This window comes from Chiloscyllium plagiosum, unplaced genomic scaffold (genome assembly GCF_037043375.1).
Source record: "Chiloscyllium plagiosum isolate Xiang-an unplaced genomic scaffold, Cpla_swu_hap1 HiC_scaffold_8, whole genome shotgun sequence".
Taxonomy (NCBI): Eukaryota; Metazoa; Chordata; class Chondrichthyes; order Orectolobiformes; family Hemiscylliidae; genus Chiloscyllium; species Chiloscyllium plagiosum.
The window spans coordinates 12,339,833-12,361,195 of NW_028270146.1; the positions used below are offsets into that span (position 1 = coordinate 12,339,833).

General features: G+C 43.0%; 1 protein-coding gene across 2 annotated transcripts in view; it reads left to right on the top strand.

The window, feature by feature from the left end:
* Positions 1-21,363, top strand: part of LOC148149340 (G protein-coupled receptor 68-like) — a 27,485-nt gene continuing 6,122 nt past the window's right edge. Inside the window, exon 1 of one of the 2 annotated variants that reach the window (XM_043696931.2) lies at positions 1-752. The gene's annotated coding sequence lies outside the window, so the exon portion shown is untranslated. Of the gene's footprint in view, positions 753-1,133; positions 1,304-21,363 lie in introns of those variants that run through there. The other variant, XM_043696933.2, reaches the window with a different exon arrangement.

The following is a 21,363-nucleotide window of genomic DNA, read 5'->3' on the forward strand; positions in this document are numbered from 1 at the left end:
GGTGCCTACCGGCGCCACATCAACGCACGTCTTTCTTTATTTAAAATATGGTGAAATTGTTTCTGCAAACCCTAAGAATATTTAAAACACAAGGTCCACAGACCAGCCGAGCCCCAATCAATTCAGTCTCTGGCCTCCCAGAATTGATGGGAGTGGGGAGCGGAAGGAGGATGCATTGGGGTTCACTGTCCTGCACATCCCCTTGTTGCTGAGCGCACTTTACCTGTCCCACACAAGCCCTTTCTGGAACAACATAACAACTGCGGAGGAAACCAAAACAGGAATTGCGGCAGAGCCCCAGCAGGTCTGACAGCATCTGTGGAGAGAGAAAGCGGAGTTAAACTTTCCGGTCGCAGTGACCCTTCTTCAGAATGTTCTCAGCTAAGACACGCAATTTCTACCCACATGCCTGGAACTAGACGGTATATATAATGACGTGCCGAAACGGCACTGTCTCAATCAGGTCGTTTCTCCCTTCGTGGTTTCAGCACAGGGACTGGGGATGTACATGTGCTGTCTGTGTTTATAAACAGCCAGTTTACAAAGACTGAAGCAAACTTTCACTCAGGTTCTCAATATTTTTTTCCAATGTTTGGCGTGGCGTGAACTCACAAAAAAACAAACACAAAGCAACAGCTGCTCTGTTACTGCACTAGCGACTAAAACTTTCATCCTGTTTTTGTGCTCTTTTAAATATTTACACAACTGCTTGAACTCAGAATTACAGAAATGCCAGTGATACAGAAATGCACGTAAGTTCTTTTCGTTTTGCCTGCTGGTTTTCTCACCTGTTTTGTTAATTTGGGAGGGGGTAAAGGACTTGCTGTGTTGAAGGTGATGCTGGTGAAGGTGGGGATGTGGGTGGTGAGGAGGGAGATGGGGTTGGGGGGGGGGGGGGGGAGCAGAGATGGAAGCATTTACAATTTGCCAGCGCTGGGGATTATGGCAGGGCGGTGTGTAACATCAACACTGGGCTACAGCAATATTTTCTGCACCAAGGGCAGCTGTAAGCAGGAAGTGGAGAGTTGAGCGTGAGCGATAAAAGGGGAATTGTTTGAAACTTTCATTGGCCCAAGGCTCCTTGAAGCCTGAATTAAACAGTGTTTGTTTTCTCTCTCTCCGCCTGAGGGATGAGGTTTCACTCTGGCCGGAGCTGCCGCTCACTCTCGGCTCAGCTGCAGCTGCCTGTCTGACTTGGATTTGCCTTGTTGGAGCCTCCTGGAGGTTTGCTGTGCCCCGGCCAGCCCTGGAAACACATTGTTGTCGGCATTGTCGCTGCCTCAGAGATACCGGGTCGCTGCAGGTTGTGATTTTGGTTGTGTTGTATTAAGCCAGGGTCTTGGTCTCTCTCTCTCTCTCTCTCTGTCAGAAACTTCTGAAAGTACAAACAGAAAATTCAAGAAACGCTCAACAGCTCTCCTCCTGTGGACAGTGAAAGGGAATTAACATTTCACCTTCCATCACAACTTTTATTTTTGACCGGAAATGTTAATTCTTTCTATCCCTCCACAGATGCTGCCAGGTTTGCTGAATTTCTCCAGCACTTTCTGTGCTTGTTTTGTTTTACCTTTACAGGTTAGGTGAGTGTTTTATTTTAGAAACAGCGTTGTCTATCGAATAATGACTGAATGATTTGGACTGTTCACTTTGTTGTGACAAGAATAGACTCGACAATTAATGGGTGTTTGCTCACTCGACATTTTTCAGATGTGTTTACTTAATTAAGGGCCAGGGAGTGCGCTGGGATGGATGATGAGACAACCCAGCAGTTACTCTTTACAGGTCTGTGCGTGTGTCAGACTGGAGCTGTCAGCAGCCACTGGGCAATTACACTCTCCTACCCATTAATCAGCTTGGAAATTCCACAGACTCGAGAGCGCACGTATTCTAGTCTGAAACTCTTAGGCCTGCACTGAGGGAGTGCTGTGCTGTCGCAGGAGCTGACAGACAGAAGCCTGTCAGAAGAAACTTTGATCCGGTCACATCTCATGACTGTTACTTAGGAACTAAGAAATTGAAGTCTCTCTTTGCTTAGCCAATGCAAAGCAGGGACCAACAATGTGGAAAGATTTTTTTTAAATGCTTGAGATCACAGCGGCCCAGACAGCATCCATGGAGAGAGAGCATGTTAACGTTTCGAGGTGTCTCTTCATCAGGACACTGTGAGCACCCGCTGTGACCTCCAGCATTTTGGTTTGTTTTCAGTACAGATTCCAGCATCTGCAGTAATTTGCTACTACGATGTATAAAGAAACCCTGATCTGATTTCACAGGACCGACTGAGAAGGGTGAACTCCATTGGTGTGGAAACGGTGACCTAGGGTTAATGTCACTAGAACAGTAATATAGGAGCTGGGGATATATAGTTCAAATTTGGAATGTTTGTTTATTTAAAAAATATGTCAGTCATTGAAGGCTGGGTTGAATGATGACTGCAAAACTATCTTCAATTGTTTCAAAACCCTGCCTGGTTCATTAGTGCCTTTTGGTAAGGAACATCTGTCATTCTTTACCTGATCTGGCTCCAGACTAACAGGAATTTAAAATAACCATTGACGCGCTCTTTTATTAGAGACAGACAGAGAGAGAAAGCTGGCAGTTAATTTAAACTGAGAGTCACCATGCCTGATTGAGGGGAAATGTTGAGAAGGGACGTTGTGTGGGAATTGAGGCAGCGCTGTTAGTGTTACTCTACATTACACACCAGCCACATGAGTGAATGGCCCAGCCAGTGCCAAGCAAGCCACTCAGTTTGAGGGCAATTAGAAATGGGCAATAAATGCTGATCTTGTCAGTGATGCCTGCAAACCATGGAAGAATAACAATACCTCAGAAATTGAAACAGGGAATTCAATAAGTTAGTTGGATTCCCAAAAGACATTTGATAAGGTGCCACCCATTAGACTTCATAGTGAGATCCTGTGCATGGATAGAGGATTGATTAACTAATAGAAAACAGAGAATTAGGATAGTGGAGCATTTTCATGATGGCAACCTGTAACTAGTGAACTGCAATAGGGATCAGTGCTGGGGCCACAAATATTTACAATATACAATATAGAGAGAAGGTTGAGAGGTGACTTAATAGAGACATACAAGATGATCAGACGGTTAGATAGAGTGGACAGTGAAAGTCTTTTTCCTCAGATGGTGATGGCTAGCATGAGAGGACATTAGCTTTAAATTGAGAGGTGATAGATATAGGACAGACGTCAGAGGTGGTTTCTTTACTCAGAGAGTAATAAGTGCTTGGAACGCCCTTCCTGCAATAGTAGTAGACTCCCCAATTTTAAGACATTTAAATGGTCATTGGATAAACATATGGATGATAACAGAATAGTGTGGGTTAGATGGGCTTCAGATTGGTTTCAGAGGTCGGCGCAACATCGAGGGCCAAAGAGCCTGTACTGCGCTGTAATGTTCTATGTATGGCAGGCTGGTTAGTAAAGTTAGATCACATGGGATTCAGGGACAGCTAGCCCATTTGCTACAAAATTGGCTTGACTGTAGGAGACAGAGAGTGGTGGTAGAAGAGTTCAGACTGGAAGTCTGTGACCAGAGATGTGCTGCAATAATTGGTCCTGGGTCCACTGTTGTTTTTCATTTATATAAATTATTTGAATGAGAATTTAGGAGACATGGTTAGTAAGTTTGCGGATGACGCCAACATTGATGGTGGACAATGAAGGTGGTTATCTAATGCTACAACTGGGCCATTGGCTGTGGAATGGCAAATGGAGTTTAATTCAGATAAATGTGAGGTGTTGCATTTTGGTAAGACAAACCAGGACAACATTTACCCGATTAATGATAGAACCCTAGGGAACGCTGTTGAACAGAGAGACCTGAGAATGCAGGAACACAGTTCCTTGAAAGTGGCAGCACAGATAGACAGGGTGGTGAAGAAGGCGTTTGGCATGCTTGTCTTCATCGGTCAGAACATTGAGTACAGGAGTTGGGACATCATGTGACAGCTATACAAGCCAATGGTAAGGCTACATTTGGAGTACTGCACGCAATTGTGGTCACCCTGCTAAAGAAAGAATATTATTAAACTGGAAAAGGTGCAAAAAAGATGGTGCTGAGACTGGACAGTTTGAGTTATAAGGGGAGGCTGGATCGGCTGGGATGTTTTTTCGCTGGAGCATTGGAGGCTGAGGGGTGATCTTATAGAAGTTTATAAATCATAAGGAACATGGATCAGGTGAATAGCCAAGGTCTTTCCCCCTGAGTACGGGAGTCCAAACCTAGAGGGCATAGGTTTAAGGTCAGAGGAGAAAGATTTAAAAGGGACCTGAAGGGTAACGTTTTCACACAGAAGGTGGTGCGTGTATGAAATGAGCTGCCAGAGGAAGTCGTGGAGGTGAGTGCAGTTACAACATTTAAAAGACATTTGAAATGGGTCAAATGCAGGCAAATGGGACTAGTTCAGATTTTGAAATTTGTTCGGCATGGATGAATTGAGCCAAAGGGTCTATTTCCATGCTCTATGACTTGATGACTCTATGACTTTTTGGCTTGTCTAGAATAATGCAATGTGACTTTATTAAAGCATGTAAGATTTTTAGAAAGCTTGACGGGGTGGATATGGATAGGTCGTTTCCCCTATGGGATAATCGCAGATCAGAGGGCAGAGTCTCACAATAAGGGGTAACAAATTGTAGATGGCAATGAGGGGAAATGGTCTTTTGGTGAAGAGGAGAAGTTAAAAATAAAATTAACTTTGTGAAGCCAGATGGAATGAGATTACAGCTCTGAGCTCTGTAATCAAAAGAACTTGCATTTATATAGCACCTTTAATGTGGTGAACTATTCCAGGAGTCTTCAAAAGAGCATTGTGAAAAAAAGGCACTGAAGGAAATATTAGAACATGCTTCGTCAAATAATAGGGTTTTATAGAGTATCCTTTTATTTCTTTGATGGGATGTGGATGTGTGGGGAGTTGGATAATGGGATGAGGTTACAGAATTGGGGTGGCAGTGGGGAATCTGAAATGACGCGAGTTATGAATAGAGGCATTGCAAGGGCAAGAGTTAACATAGGCCACTGAGAAAGCAGTGAGAGATAAATGGGACTGGGTGTGAATTAGGTTTCTGGGCAGCCAAAGGACATAAGCCATGAACTTGTCCCTTCCGAGGCATTATCTTCCTGACTAGGGTCAGCATTTGGTTCAACTCCGTACCAGCCCAGAGTCAGTGACCTATAGCAGGGCACCCAGTCCAGGGATATAACGTAAGGGCATTTTGTTATTGGGGCACAGACCTCGAAATGAACCTTTTTTTTGCCAAAGAGAATACATTAGTGGTTTAAGGTATACACAAAATGTACTTGCATTTATATAGCACCTCTGGCATGGTAAGATACTTAAGAACCTAAAAAAATGTTCAATGACAGAAAATATTTTCTCCAACACATCATGAGGGGCAGAGTCCAACATGCAACTGTTTATAAAGAATAATTCACCCTCACCCCCTTCTCCATCCTCCTGCGAGGCCCCATTAAAACACTCATTTATTTTGTCATGACACAAGGGAATTGAACCTCAGGGCTGCTGACCTCAGCAGTTAAGTATCACATTGGGTGGCACCTTTCCTGAAATAAACCACCAGAGAGTTGTTATAGACTCGAGTAAATCATTGCCAAACCCAACCACACCCCCTTTGGGCTAAAGAATCAGAACAAATGTGAAGAAATTTAAGAAGTCTAAGCTTTTGCTAGATGACGTTCCCTCACCTCAGTGGGTAACCAAGGTGACTAGGCAACCAATCCATTGCTCAACCCTATGTAGGCAGCAGAACTCTGTAATTTAACCTCCCACAGACTCATAATGGGTGAGTAACGTATATTAGAACAATCTGGCAAAAAAAATGCGTTCTTTCATTTGTACAAAACAATAAAAGTTCCTCCTGAAACCATTCAATGATTTTTGGCTTGGGCTGAAATTGATACTGATAGAGTCATAGAGCACAGAAACAGGCCATTTGGCCCACTGTGTCTATGTCAACGACAAACATCAAACTGCATATAAAAACCAAAAGAACTACAGATTCTGTAAATCAGAAACAAAAACAGAAATTGCTGGAAAAGCTCAGCAGGTCTGGCAGCATCTGCGGAGAGAAATCAGAGTTAACGTTTCGGTCTCTGATTTCCCCCCACAGATGCTGCCCGGCCATGCTGAACTTTTCCAGCGATTTCTATTTTTGTACCAAACTCCATATATCCTATTGACCTGCACTTAATCCATAGCCTACTAGCCCTGGCATTTTAAGTGCTCATCCAGATGCTTCTTAAATGTAGTGAGAGTGCTTGCCCCCAGGCCGCATAGTCCATCTTTCTCACTGGGTGATAGCAAAACACTCTCTGATCCTCTCGAAACCACTTACTCCTCACCTTAATCCAATGCCCTCTGGTACTGCCGAGAATTGTACCATCAATTTCATCCCACTGGGGATGAAAACAAGAGGCAATGCCAGAATTTGGATTGGCTTAGACTTCCTCCTGAGGAGGACGGTGGACACAGTCCCACTGTACAAACTGGATTCTTCATTCTCTTTACAGCGCAGTGTCAGGTGAGCGCCACAGTGCTTCTTAATATTGCTCCATTGGTTGAGCAGGTCCATACAATGACCACAGCAATCCCAGGTTCTATCTGGGCTAATGGAGGAAGCAGTAGCATTGTGTTAATACCTCTATGTTAGTCATCCAGAGGCAAAGGTTACCGCTGTGGGCACATACTTCAAATCCTGCTAAGCTAGATGGTGGAATTTAAGCTGAATTATATCATTAAATCAGTAATTATAAAATTATTCTCTCAATGATTGCTTCCATGAAGGGACAATATCTGCTTTCCCTACCTGGCATACTTGAGACTCCAGGTCCACAACAATATGATTGCCTGCCCCTCTGGAATGGCCTAGTGAAATACCATTCTGTTCAGTGGCACATAAGGCTGAGTGATCACTTTTGGTCTTGCGGTGTCATCCAAATCCCATGGGGAGGGTGGTAGAGCCCCTACCTCAGAGCCAGAAAGTCAGCGTTCAAGTCCCAACCGCCCTAGAGATACATCATGCCATGTCTGACCAGATTGATGAAAAATGCCCTGTAACAGAAGAAATATAAGAAGTCTCCAGGCTGCACTGAACCATTCCAACTCACTAAGGGTGGTTCTAGGGATGTTTTACTTAGAGCCATAGAGTATGACCGCACTGGAAAAGGCCCTTCAGTCCACCATCTCTACACTGGTCATCAAGCACTTCTTCACTCTAATCCCATTTCCAACACATGGCCCATTATGCTGTGGTATTTGACGTACCATCTAAAGAGTTTTTAAGTGTTGTGAACGTTCCTAACTCTACCAACAGTGAATTCCAGACACCACTATCCTTCAGATGAAAATATTCTCCTTAAAAGTCCTCTCTACCTCCTGTCCCTTACCTTAAGTCTATGCCTGCTTATTGACCTTCTACTAAGGGGAAAAGTTTCTTTCTATTTACCCTGTGTATGCCGTCAGAACTTTGTCAATCAGGTCCCCCCTCAGCCTTCTCTGCTCTAAGGCAAACAACCTAAGCCCACCTAGTCTCGCTTCCTAACTGAATTGTTCTACCATGGGCAGCATCCTAGTGAATCATTTCTACACCGTCTCTAGTGCAATCACATCCTCCCTATTGTGTAGCAACTAGAACAGCATACACTGTTCCTCCTGTGGCCTAATCACCATTATATCTAAGCTCCATCATTGCAACCTTGCTCATGTATTCAGTTCCTTGATGAATAAAGGCAAGAATCCTATATGTCTTCTAAACCACCTTATCCACCCATCCTGCTGCCTTCAAGGCTCTATGGACATGCATACCAACATCTCTCCGGTCCTCTGTACTTCCTAGAGTCTTACCATTTAATGCGTTAGCAATACGTCATAGGATGGGGAAAGAAACTGCAGGGGATGGGTACAATTGAAATGTGGAGCATGTTCAAGGAACAGCTACTGCATGTTCTTGATAAGTATTTACCTGTAAGGCAGGGATGAAATGATCAAGTGAGGGAGCCGTGGTTTACTAAAGAAATTGAATCTCTGGTCAAGAGGAAGAAGGAGGCTTATGTAAAGATGAAATGTGAAGGCTCAGTTAGGGCACTTAAGAGTTACAAGTTAGCCAGGAAGGACCTAAAGAGAGAGCTAAGAAGAGCCAGGAAGGGACATGAGAGGTTGTTAGCAGATAGGAAAACTTTAAAATTTTCTATAGGTATGTCAGAAATAAAAGAATGACTAGAGTAAGATTACGGCCAGTCAAGGACAGTAGTGGGAATTTGTGTGTGGGGTCCGAGGAGATAGGAGAGGCACTAAATGAATATTTTTTGTCAGTATTCACACTGGAAAGTGACAATGTTGTCAAGGAGAATGCTGAGATACAGGCTATTAGACTAAACGGGATTGAGGTTCATGAGGAGGAAGTGTTAGCAATTCTGGAAAGTGTGAAAAAAGATAAATCCCCTGGGCCTTATGGGAGTTTTCCTAGGATACTCTGGGAAGCTAGGGAGGAGATCGCAGAACCTTTGGCTTTGATCTTTATGTTGTGATTGTCTGCAGGAATAGTGCCAGAAGACTGAAGGATAGCAAATGTTGTCCCCTTGTTTAAGCAGGGAGGTAGAGACAACCCTGGTAATTATAGACCTGTGAGCATTACTTCAGTTGTGAGTAAATTGTTGAAAAAGGTTATAACAGATAGAATTTATAATAATCTGGAAAGGAATAATTTGAATAGAGATAGTCAACATGGTTTTGTGAAGGGTAGGTCATGTCTTTTGAAAAGACTTCTTTGAGAAGGTGACCAACAGGTGGATGAGGGCAAAGCAGTTGATGTGGTGTATATGGATTTGAGTAAAGTGTTTGATAAGGTTCCCCACAGTAGACTATTGCACAAAATATGGATACATGGGATTGAGGGTGGTTTAGTGGTTTGGATCAGAAATTGGCGAGAGGGTGAACGAAGATAAAGGGTGGTGGTTGTTGGGAAATATTCATCCTGGAATTCAGTTACTAGTGGTATACAGCAAGGATCTGTTTTGGGGCCACTGCTGTTTGTAATTTTTATAAATGTCCTGGATGAGGGCGTAGAAAGATGGGTTAGTAAATTTACGGATGATAATAAGGTTGGTAGATTTGTGGAGTGCCGAAGGATGTTGCAGGTTACAGAGAGACATAGATAAGCTGCAGAGCTGGGCTGAGAGGTGGCAAATGGTGTTTAATGCGGAAAAGTGTGAGATGATTCACTTCATAAGGAGTAACAGGAATGCAGAGTACTGGGCTAATGGTAAGATTCTAGGTCGAGTCGATGAGCAGGGAGATCTCAGTGTCCATGTGCATAGATCCTTGAAAGTTGCCACCAGGTTGAGAGGGTTGTTAAGAAGGCAAACGGTGTGTTAACTTTTATTGGTAGAAGGATTGAGTTTCAGAGCCACGAGGTCATGCTGCAGCTGTATAAAACTCTGGTGCGGCCACACTTGAAGTTCTGGTTGCCGCATTATAGGAAGGATGTGGAAACATTGGAAAGCCCAAAGGAGATTTACTAGGGTGTTGCCTGGAATGGATGGAAAGTTTTATGATGAAAGGCTGATGGACTTGAGGCTGTTTTTGCTAGAGAGAAGAAGATTGAGAGGTGACTTAATAGAGATATACAAGATCATCAGAGGATTAAATAGAGTGGAAAGTGAGAGCTTTTTTCTGAGATGGTGATGGCTCGCATAAGGTGGACATGGCTTTAAATTGAGGGATGATTATTATAGGACAGATGTCAGAGGTAGTTTCTTTACTCAGAATAGTAGGGGCATAGAATGTACTGCCTGCAACAGTAGTAGACTCGTCAACATTAAGGGCATTTAAATGGTCATTGGATGAACATATAGACGAGAATAAAATAGTGTAGGTTAGATAGGCTTCAGATTGGTTTCACAGGGTGGAGCAACATTGAGGGCCAAAGGACCTGTACTGTGCTGTACTGTTCTATGTTCTATATTCACGATGGAAGACACAAGGAATATCCCAAAATTTCAAGACAGTCGAGGGCAGAGATGAGTACGGTAGCCATCAACAAAGAGAAGGTGCCAGAAAAACTTAAAGGTCTGAAAGTGGATAAATCACCTGGTAGAACACTGAAGGAGATAGCTGAAAAAATAGTGGAGACTTCAGTAGTGACCTTTCAGATATCACTAGAGTCAGAGAGGGTCCCAGAGGACAGGAAAATCACTAATATCATCCCCCTGTTTAAGAAGGCAAAAGACAGGAAATTACAGGCTGATTAGCCTGACCTCAAGTTGTTGGTAAGATTTGGAGTCCATTGTAAAGGATGAGATTTCTGAATACTTGGAAGTGCATGGTAAAATAGTAAAGTCATCATAGTTTCATCAAGGGGAGGTCATGCCTGACAAATCTTCTACAATTCTTTGAGGAGGTAACAAGTAGCTTAAACCAAGGAGAACGAATGGATATTATCTAACTTAACTTCTAGAAAGCCTTTGATAAGATGCCACACAGGAGGCTGCTGAGTAAAGTAAGGGCCCATGGTATCAGAGGCAAGGTGTTAGCATGGATAGAAGCTTGGCTGTCTGGCAGAAAGAATGGAGTGGAGATAAAATGGTCCTCCTCAGGGTGGCAGCTGGTGACAAGTGGTGTCCCACAAGGGTCAGTGTTGGGACCACAACTTTTCACTTTGTACATTTAACAATCTAGATTAAGGAACTGAGGGCATTCTGGCTAAGTTTACAGATAATACAAAGATAGGTGGAAGGGCAGGTAGTATTGAGGAGATGGGGAGGCTGCAGAAGGATTTGGACAGGTTAGGAGAGTGGGCAAAGAATACAACTTGGGAAATTGTGAGGTCATGCATTTTAGGAGGAAGAATAGAGGCATAGGCTATTTTCTAAATGGGGAGAAAATTCATAAGTCTGAAGTGCAAAGGGACTTATGAGTCCTAGGCTAGTTTTCTCTAAGGTAAACTTGCAGGTTGAGTCAGTATTTAGGAAGGCATGTACAATGGTGTCATTCATCTCGAGAAGACTAGAATATAAAAACAGGGATGTACTTCTGAGGCTTTATAAGGCTCTGGACAGACCACATTTAGAGTATTGTGAGCAATTTTGGGCCCCATACCTCAGGAAGGATGTACTGGCCCTGGAGCAGGTCCAGAGGAGATTCATGAGAGTGATCCCAGGAATTAAAATCTTAATGTATGAGGAATGTTTGAGGACTTTGGGACTATACTTGATGGAGTTTAGAAGGATGAAGGGAGATCTAATTGAGACTTACAGAATACTGAACAGCCTGGACAGAGCAGACATTGGGAAGATGTTTCCATTGGCAGGAGAGATGAGGACCTGAGGGCACAGCCTTAGAATAAAAGGAAGATGTTTTAAAATGGAGATAAGGAGAAACCTCTTTAGCCAGAGAGTGGTGAGTCTATGGAATTCATTCCCACAGAAGGCTGTGAAGTCCAGGTCATTGAGTATATTTAAAAAGAGGTGGATAGGTTCTTGATTGCCAAGGGGATCAAAGGTTATGGGGAGAAACCAGGAAAATGGGGATGAAAAGTTTATCAGCCATTTCGAATGGTGGGGCAGACTCAATGGAGCAAATGGCCTAATTTCTGCTCAATGTCTTATGTTTTATAATGTGTCCTCCATTTTGCTTGTTAATCCTTCCAAAATGCATCACCTCATTTTTTAGGACTAAATTCAATTTGTCACTGTTCAAACCATCTAACCAACCGATCAGTAGTCTAAGGCTTTCCGCCTTGCTTTACCACACTGCCTATTTTAGTATCATCTGTACACCAACTGATAAAATGTTCTACATATACACAGCAAACAGCAAGGGGCTCAGCACCAAACTCTGTGATATGTCACTAGACAAAGGCTTGTGATTGGTGTTAGTTACGAAAATAGTTTGAATTGCAGTTACTAACTCTTTGACCATCTTCTTCTACTTCCTGCCAATTTTGGATTCAATTTGCAAATTTGCCCTGGACCTCAAGTGATTTTACATTCATGAATAGTATCCCGTGTAACCCTTGTCAAAAGCCTAACTGAAGTCCATATGGACCATATGAACTGAGCTAATTTAATCTGTACACCCAAAAACCTGCTCAAAAGAAAACCATATTTTTGAGACACGGTCTCCCTCAGACAAAGGCATGCTGACTATTCCCAATTAACTTGTGCTCAATCTGCTCTTATGTTATGGAGGAGGATTAATCATGTGCAATGAGACTAGGAGTAGGCTGGGTGACCCTTCCTGCTTATCTTCCATCTTGGCTCCATGTTCTCTCTTGCTCCTCATACCCCCCTTTCTGTCTGTCATTGATTACTCAGTGAACCTTCTTGTGAAGTCTGGCATGATCAGGATCGGACTCAGATGCCAGAAGTCAAATATCTTGCTGGGCTTCCCATGCGGATTCATGGATTAGCTCTAGATGAGATGGTAAAGGTGCTCAGGTATGGAATAATCAAATAGTCGCACAGCAGGCAGTGAGTACATTTGAGGAACATTAGAAAGTCAGAAACATTAACACAATTGTGGGCAATTCTCTGAGTTTCACTGGTGAGTGCACTTTAAAAAACAAAGGGCTTCCGTGACTGGAAAGTGCTTTGACATATCTGATGTTTGTGGAAATTACTATATAAATGAATGTCTTTTTACAGGGACCAGGTGTTGATTTTTATCTGATTAAAATTCTCCTGGTGAAGCGTCTTGACTGAAGTTTATAATGTTAAAGGTACTATAAATGAGGTTCTTGTTATAGATGGGACATCATTTTAACCTTTGGATTAAACTGTGACCTCCATCCTGCACTGTAGTCTTGAGAACTTCACTTGGCAAGAATTGCATTGGTGGGCTGGGATGGTTAAGGAAGCTGGGTGTTGTTGGTACTGGTCAATGAGAACACTCTGTAGCCTCTGGATAATGCACCACCCAAGATGGACAATATCCCACAACACGGTGTTCTCTCTCTCTCTCTCTCTCTCTGGAGCCAGCAGCACCACCTGTAGGTGATGCCACACACCTACACTCTATTTTAGAACTTAGAACATAGAACATTACAGTGCAGTACAGGCCCTTCAGCCCTTGATGTTGCGCCGACCTGTGAAACCAATCTGAAGCCCATCTAACCTACACTATTCCATTACGATCCATATGTTTATCCAATGACCATTTAAATGCCCTTAAAGTTGACAAGAAAGGAGAAAGTGAGGACTGCAGATGCTGGAGATCAGAGCTAAAAATGTGTTGCTGGAAAAGCGCAGCAGGTCAGGCAGCATCCAGGGAACAGGAGAATCGACGTTTCGGGCATAAGCCCTTCTTCAGGATTCCTGAAGAAGGGCTTATGCCCGAAACGTCGATTCTCCTGTTCCCTGGATGCTGCCTGACCTGCTGCGCTTTTCCAGCAACACATTTTCAGCTTAAAGTTGACAAGTCTACTACTGTTGCAGGCAGGCCATTCCACGCCTCTACTACTCTCTGAGTAAAGAACCTACCTCTGACATCTGTCCTAAATCTATCACCCCTCAACTTAAAACTATGTCCCCTCATGCTAGCCATCACCATCTGAGGAAAAAGGTTCTCACTATCCACCCTATCTAATCCTCTGATCATCTTGTATGTTTCTATTAAATCACCTCTTAACCTTCTTCTGTCTAACGAAAACAGCCTCAAATGTCTCAGCCTTTCCTCATAAGTTAGCTCTTATTCTATCTTCTCCTCAGATTGCAGAGTAAATTCAATCATATTATGACCACTTTAAGTTCCTTCACCTTAAGCTCCCTTATCAAGTCTGCCTCCTTGCACAACAGTAGATCCAGTATTGCCTGTTCCCTGGTAAGCTCCACCACAAGCTGCTCCAAAAAGCCATCTGGTAGACATTCCACATTGATTTATTTATTGTAATGTGCAGTTTGTTACAAAATACAGTGAAAAGCATTGCAGAGTGTTACTACTCTCTGATGGCATCTTAAAACATAGAAAAAATTATCTAAACATAGAATATTAAGACAGAAAAACGAAGAAATCACAGTCCTTCTTGTTAAGTGCTCCATCGTAGGCCATGGGACTAGTGGACAGCCATGTGTTCCCTTCACCATGCCACCACTGCTGGACCAAACGTCATCGCTCTTCAGCGCTATCCCATCTCCAAGGACATCCTCGCACCGCGAGTCATTGATGGACCTTGACAATGCCACCGGGTACCACATTAGTTCAAACTCATCTCCCACCCTCGCCGTGAGTCCCCATGGGCCCACCTTGCTGATGCAGAAGCTGCTGGTGCTGCAGGGTCTCATCATTCCTGATGAAGGGCTTTTGCCTGAAACGTCGATTTTCCTGCTCCTCGGATGCTGCCTGATCTGCTGTGCTTTTCCAGCACCACTCTAATCTTGACTCTGATCTCCAGTATCTGCAGTCCTCACTTTCGCCTGCAGGGTCTCATACAAGGTCCGAATTCACATCTGTCTCTGTGAACCTGCGCCGGACGCAGACCCCACCGGGAACCCAAACTCACCTCCACAGCTGCACACCAGGAGTCTGGGCTGCTGGACCTACTCTCCACTGGCAATGCCATCGCTGCAACTGAACTCTTAATAGAAAGAAAATAAACAAGAGAAGAGAGAGAAAAAAAGCAAAAAGAAAAGTGGAGGAGCATTGGGACGCCCTCCTCCACCGCTATCTTACCAGATGTCATTCCACAGCTGACATTGTCTGTTCCTGGTGAAGGGTTCCTGCCGTACGTCAGTTTTCCTGCTCCTTGGATGCTGCCTGACCTGCTGTACTTTTCCAGCACCACTCTAATCTTTTAGATTGTCTGTAGCATCTACATGTGGGGACAGTTTTCTAAAGGACGGTACAGGCAAGGAATCAAACTAAAGGAAAACTTCACTAAAACTTAAATAAGACACTCCACTGTCCTGGATAGAACCGGAATGTACACAGCACAGCTTCTTGAATCACAGGATGTACATACAGAAGGAAACCATTCAGCCTATGAAGTCTGTGCTGACTATTATGATGGGGGAATCAGTCCTACATTCCATCTCTTTCCCCGTGATTATATTTTTCTCAAAATATCTTATGCAGTTCCTTTTTGAACTTTACTGTTGAGTCTATATCCATTACCCTAATGGACAGTGCATTGAGAATCCTGACCATGTATTGTGTGATAATATTTATCCTCATGTCCCCTCTAGTTTTTGCTATGATCGTCATAAGTTTGTAGCCTAGGGTTTGTCAACTTTCAGCCATTGGAAACAGTATCTTTTATTTACTTTGTCTAATTCCTTCATAAGTCTAAATACTTCTATCAAATCTCTTCTTAGGCTTCTTTGCTGTAAGATGAACAGAGTATAAATCTATACTGGACCATTGCCCTGTGTATACAGTTAAGAAAGGCAGCTAGAAGCTGATTAGTTTGTTTAGGACATGGGCTCCTGTTTGGGAAGGATCAAGTGGAATAAACCACGTGAACCGAGTACTAAGACTGAGGTGCACTCATTTGGATCAACCTTTAAACTGAAGTCCTATCTATAACAACAATTTGGATTTGTATACAACTGTCAATGCAGTAAAAATCTCTGCACCAGGCCCCAAAGAAAGAAACCATCTGTTTAACAAGTTTCACAAGCACGAGACGTTTGAAAGTATTGTAATGCCATTGAAGCACCTTTTTTTAAAATGTGTAGTCATGGTTGTAATTTAAGATGCACAGGAAAATCCTGTAAACGGTAATATGATAATGACCAGATAATCTGTTTCTTTGAGATGTCAATTGAAATATTGAAACGTTGGTTGGGACAGCTTTTCTTGGATATGTGCAATGGGATTTTCTAGATCCACCTGAGTAGGTGGATAATCTTTTGTCCTAAGGACAGCATCTCTGGCAATGCGGCACTCCCTGCACGTGGAGCTAGCATTCAGTCCTTGGGGTGGGACCTGAAACCAGTACCTTGTGACTTGTGACTCACGAGATAAGCGTGCTACTCACTGAATAATAATTGACACAAGGGAACAGTAGCACAAGTGATCAAGTGCTTAGAAAAACAGGATTGATTTTTGAAACATTTTAAATGAGTGGAGAAAGCCACACAGTTTGAGGAGGACTTAGAAAGCTGAAGACTACCCCCCATCAATGCCAAACAACCCCAACTATCAGCAATCCCAGAGTTTCTTGGGAGAGACAGAGGCTTGGACTAAAGATCAAGATGAATAAAAGGTCAAGGAATTATATAATTCTTTACTGACTTCCTTTTGTGTTGAAAGCTAGTCCAGGAGATCACTTTAACCAGGATTTTTTTTTAAGCTGTTATTACACCCGGCTTTCACCTCTGGCCTAATTCACCTTTGAAAGTCTGCAGGGGCCCACACTAGCTCATTCTGACCATGGTTTTGAAATTGAAGAGAGGGCTTACATCCACCACAGCTCCAGTGAATGTTTAAAATCCCCCAATAATCCAGACCAAGATCTCACCCACCCATTGGCTTCTCAACTCTGGATGCTCCAGGAACTTTCATCACATGCCTTCACACTTTGAGCTGCACTAACGCCAGCTTCCCATCACTGGTCTATTCTCCAGCTCTTCTGCTTTCCATGGTCAATTGTTCAGGCTCTCTATTATCCAGCTGGATAAATCCTGATGGTTAGTGAAACCATTAGTTTCTTTTCCCTCAGTTGGAAATTGTGTGCCATTAACTTGTTTGAGTTTTTTGAAGAAATAACGAAGAGGATTGATGAGGGCAGAGCAGTGGACGTGATCTCCAAGGACTTCAGTAAGGCATTTGGCAAGGTTCCCCATAGGAGTCTGTTTAGCAAGATTAGATTACATGGAACACAAGGACAACTAGCCATTTGGGCACAGAACTGGCTTGAAAGTAGAAGACAGAGGGTGGCAGTGGAGGGTTACTTTTCAGACTGGAGGCCTGTGACCAGTGGTGTGCCATACGGATCGGTGCTGGGTCCATTACTTTTCTTCATTTATATAAATGATTTAGATGTGAAGAATTGGAGATATGGTTAGTAAGTTTGCAGATGACACCAAAATTGGAGGGGTAGTCGACAGCAAAGGTTACCTCAGAGTACAATGGGATCTTGTTCAGATGGGCTGGTGGGCTGAGGAGTGGCAGATCAAATTTAATTTAGATAAATGTGAAGTGCTGCATTTTGGAAAAGCAAATCAGAGCAGGACTTATACAGTTAATGGTAGGTTTCTGAGGGGTGTTGCTGAACAAAGAAACCTTGGGGTGTATGTTTAGTTCCTTGAAAGTAGAGTCACAGGTGGACAGGGTAGTGCAGAAGGTGTTTGGTATGCTTGCCTTTACTGGTCAGTGCATAGATTGTAGGAGTTGGGAGATCATGTTGTAGCTGTACAAGATATCGGTTAGGCTAATTCTGGAATACTGCGTTCAATTCTGGTCTCCCTGCTACAGGAATGATATTGTGAGACTTGAAAGAGTTTAGAAAGATTTACAAAGATGTTGCCAGGGTTGGAGGGTTAGAGCTATAGGGAGAGATTGAATAGGCTGGGGCAGTTTTCCCTGGAGCATTGGAGGCCTAGGGGTGACCTTATAGACGTTTATAAACTCATGAGGGGCATAGATAGGGTGAATAGCCAAGGTCTTTTTCATGGAGTGGGAGTGTCCAAAACTAGAGGGGATAGGTTTAATGTAAGAATGGAAAGATTTAAAAGGGTAAACGTTTTCAAGTAGAGGGTGGTGCGTATATGGAATGAACTGCCAGGGGAAGTGGTGGAGGCTGGTACAATTATAACGCTTAAAAGGCATCCGGGTGTGTATATGAATAGGAAGCGTTTAGAGGGATATGGATCAAGTGCTGGCAAATGGGACTAGATCAGTATAGGACATTTGGTCGGCCTTAATTTGGACTGAAGAGTCTGTTTGCATGCTATACAGTTCTATGACTCTAATTTTACAAGCGATAAATAAAGTGTTCAAAGAAAATGAAAATACCACTTTTATTTTGCCACATCCTGTGATTTCTTACCTTGCTTCTGGCTGGAGGCAGGGTCCAGGAGATTAAATCTCTAATTCCGGTAGAATGCAGCGAACAAAATGTTTATTTCTCAGCAATACTCAGGTCCTGCACCAAACGATTAAAAATTATTGAACAGTATGTTTATTGTTGATGTTTTGATCACAGAGGCAAATGATTGTTAAATTTGATTGTTAAATTTGAAAGTGAGCAACCAGTCAGTACACACAATCACACTTAACAATCATTTGTCCCTGTGATCAAAAGATCAACAACAAACATACCCTTCAATAATTTTTAATTGTTTGGTGCAGGATCTGAGTATTGCTGAGAAATAAACATTTTGTTCAATCTTTTCATCTTGCATTCGTTAGACCAATTGCAAAAATACCCATGTAAAGGGAATAACAGCCATTAAATGTGATCATGCACAGTGGCTTAGTTAGGGTGGCATGGTGGCTCAATGGTTAGCACTGCTGCCTCACAGCGCCAGGGACCCAGGTTTGATTCCCACCTCGGGCGACTGTCTGTGTGGAGTCTTGCACATTCTCCACGTGTCTGCGTGTGTTTCCTCCCACAATGTGCAGGCCAGGTGAATTGTCCATGCTAAATTGTCCATATTGTTTAGGGTAAATGTAGAGGAATGGGTCTAGGGGGTTACTCTGCAGAGGGTTGGTGTGGACTTGTTGGGCTGAAGGGCCTGTTTCCATGCTGTAGGTAATCTAATCTAATCACTGGTCCATCAGGCAAAAGCCTTTCACCATCAAATATTTCAGATAGAAATTGATGGCAGAGGGCTGTCATAACATTTTGATGAGCACTTGTGATGGGCTAAATGCTACAAAATGGGATTGGGATTGTCAGATGGATGGTTTTGTCTGACATGACTATGATGGGCTGAAGGGCTTTTTTCTGTGCTATAGGTTCCGATAACTGCTATGGTGCAGTGGTAGTGTCCCTACCTCTGGACGAGGAGGCCTTGATTCAATTTCCACCTGCTCCAGAGGTGTGTAATAACATGTCTGAACAAGTTGATTAAAAATATCGAAAATGTTCCTCCTTCTTTACGTCAGTACATCTTACCACTGTCCTGATCACACAAGATGAAAAACTTCATCGAAATGTGTCTTTTTCCACAAAGCAATTTTTGTGAAACAATGCAAGAAACGTTGACCTGATAAGGGTGCAATAAGGGCATGAGGACTTGAATGCTTCTCTGGAACAGGCTCAGATAATTAAGTCGCACGTCATCTGAAAACTGAATGGGATGATAAATAAGTTTTCCATCTGTCCTACGGGGTATGAAGATTTCATGGTAGGAAAAAAGGGGAATTCTTGGCAAATATGTATCGACATCTGGTGGCGGTTTCATTGCTGCCTGTGGGGGCTTGTTGTGTGAAACTTCACTGTGTCTCCAACCTTGCAGTAATGTTCAAACCTACTTCATTGGTCCTGAGTTGCATCAGGGCTCACTGTAGTCTCAAAGGGCATGACGGAAAAGCAAGACCTTTGTCACAGATTTGTTTATGCTTTGTTCGTGTGGGGAGAGTAATCATTCTGTTAATTTAATGGTTGTCCAACTATCATCAAGCAATGTGAGATAAAAGCTGATTACTGATCTCAATCTTGAGATGAACTCAGAACATGGTTAGGAACATGGGACTGGGATATCATAGCAATTACAGAAACATGGCTCAGAGACGGGCAGGACTGACAGCTTAATGTTCCAGGATACAAATGCTACAGGAAGGATAGAAAGGGAGGCAAGGGAGGAGGGGGAGTGACGTTTTTGATAAGGGATAGCATTACAGCTGTGCTGAGGGAGGATATTCCCAGATATACATCCAGGGAAGTTACTTGGGTGGAACTGAGAAATAAGAAAGGGACAATCACCTTATTGGGATTGTATTATAGACCCCCTTATAGTCAGAGGGAAATTGAGAAACAAACTTGTAAGGAGAACTCAGCTATCTGTAAGAATAATAGAGTTGTTACAGTAGGGGATTTTAACCTTCCAAACATAGACTGGGACTGCCATAGTGTTAAGGTTTTAGATGGAGAAGAATTTGTTAAGTGTGTACAAGACAATTTTCAGATTCAGTATGTGGATGTACCTACTAGAGAAGGTGCAAAACTTTGAGGAGAAAGTGAGGTCTGCAGATGCTGGAGATCAGAGCTGAAAATGTGTTGCTGGAAAAGCGCAGCAGGTCAGGCAGCATCCAGGGAACAGGAGAATTCCTGAAGAAGGGCTTATGCCCGAAACGTCGATTCTCCTGTTCCCTGGATGCTGCCTGACCTGCTGCACTTTTCCAGCAACACATTTTCAGCCAAGGTGCAAAACTTGACCTACTCTGGGAAATAAGGCCGGGCAGGTGACTGAGGTGTCAGTGGGGGAGCACTTTGGGGCCAGCGACCATAATTCCATTAGGTTTAAAATAGTGATGGAAAAGGATAGACTAGATCTAAAAGTTGAAGTTCTAAATTGGAGAAAGGCCAAGTTTGACGGTATTAGGCAAGAACTTCGAAAAGCTGATTGGGGGCAGATGTTCGCAGGTAAAGGGAAAATGGCCTTCAGAAATGAGATAACGAGAATCCAGGGAAAGTATATTCCTGTCAGGGTGAAAGTAAAGGCTGGTAGATATAGGGAATGCTGGATACAAAGAAATTGAGGGTTCGGTTAAGAAAAAGGAAGGTATAGACAGGATAGATTGAGTGAATCCTTAGAGTATAAAGGAAGTAGGAGTATACTTAAGAGGGAAATCAAGAGGGCAAAAAGGGGACATGAGATAGCGATGGCAAATAGAATTAAGGAGAATCCAAAGAGTTTTTACAAATACATTAAGGACAAAAGGGTAACTAGGGCGAGAATAGGGCCCCTCAAAGATCAGCAAGGCGGCCTTTTTGTGGAGCCGCAGAAAATGGGGGAGATACTAAATGAGTATTTTGCATCAGTATTTACTGTGGAAAAGGATATGGAAGATATAGACTGTAGGGAAATAGATGACGACATCTTGCAAAATGTCCATATTACAGAGGAAGTGGTGTTGGTTGTCTTGAAACACATAAAAGTGGATAAATTCCCAGGACCTGATCAGGTATACCCTAGAACACTGAGACTGATTAGCAAGGTTAGATCTCATGGAATACAGGGAGAACTAGCCATTTGTATACAGAACTGGCTCAAAGGTAGAAGACAGAGGGTGACGGTGGAGGGTTGTTTTTCAGACTGGAGGCCTGTGACCAGTGGAGTGCCACAAGGATCGGTGCTGGGTCCTCTATTTTTTGTCATTTACATAAATAATTTGGATCTGAGCATAAGAGGTACAGTTAGTAAGTTTGTAGA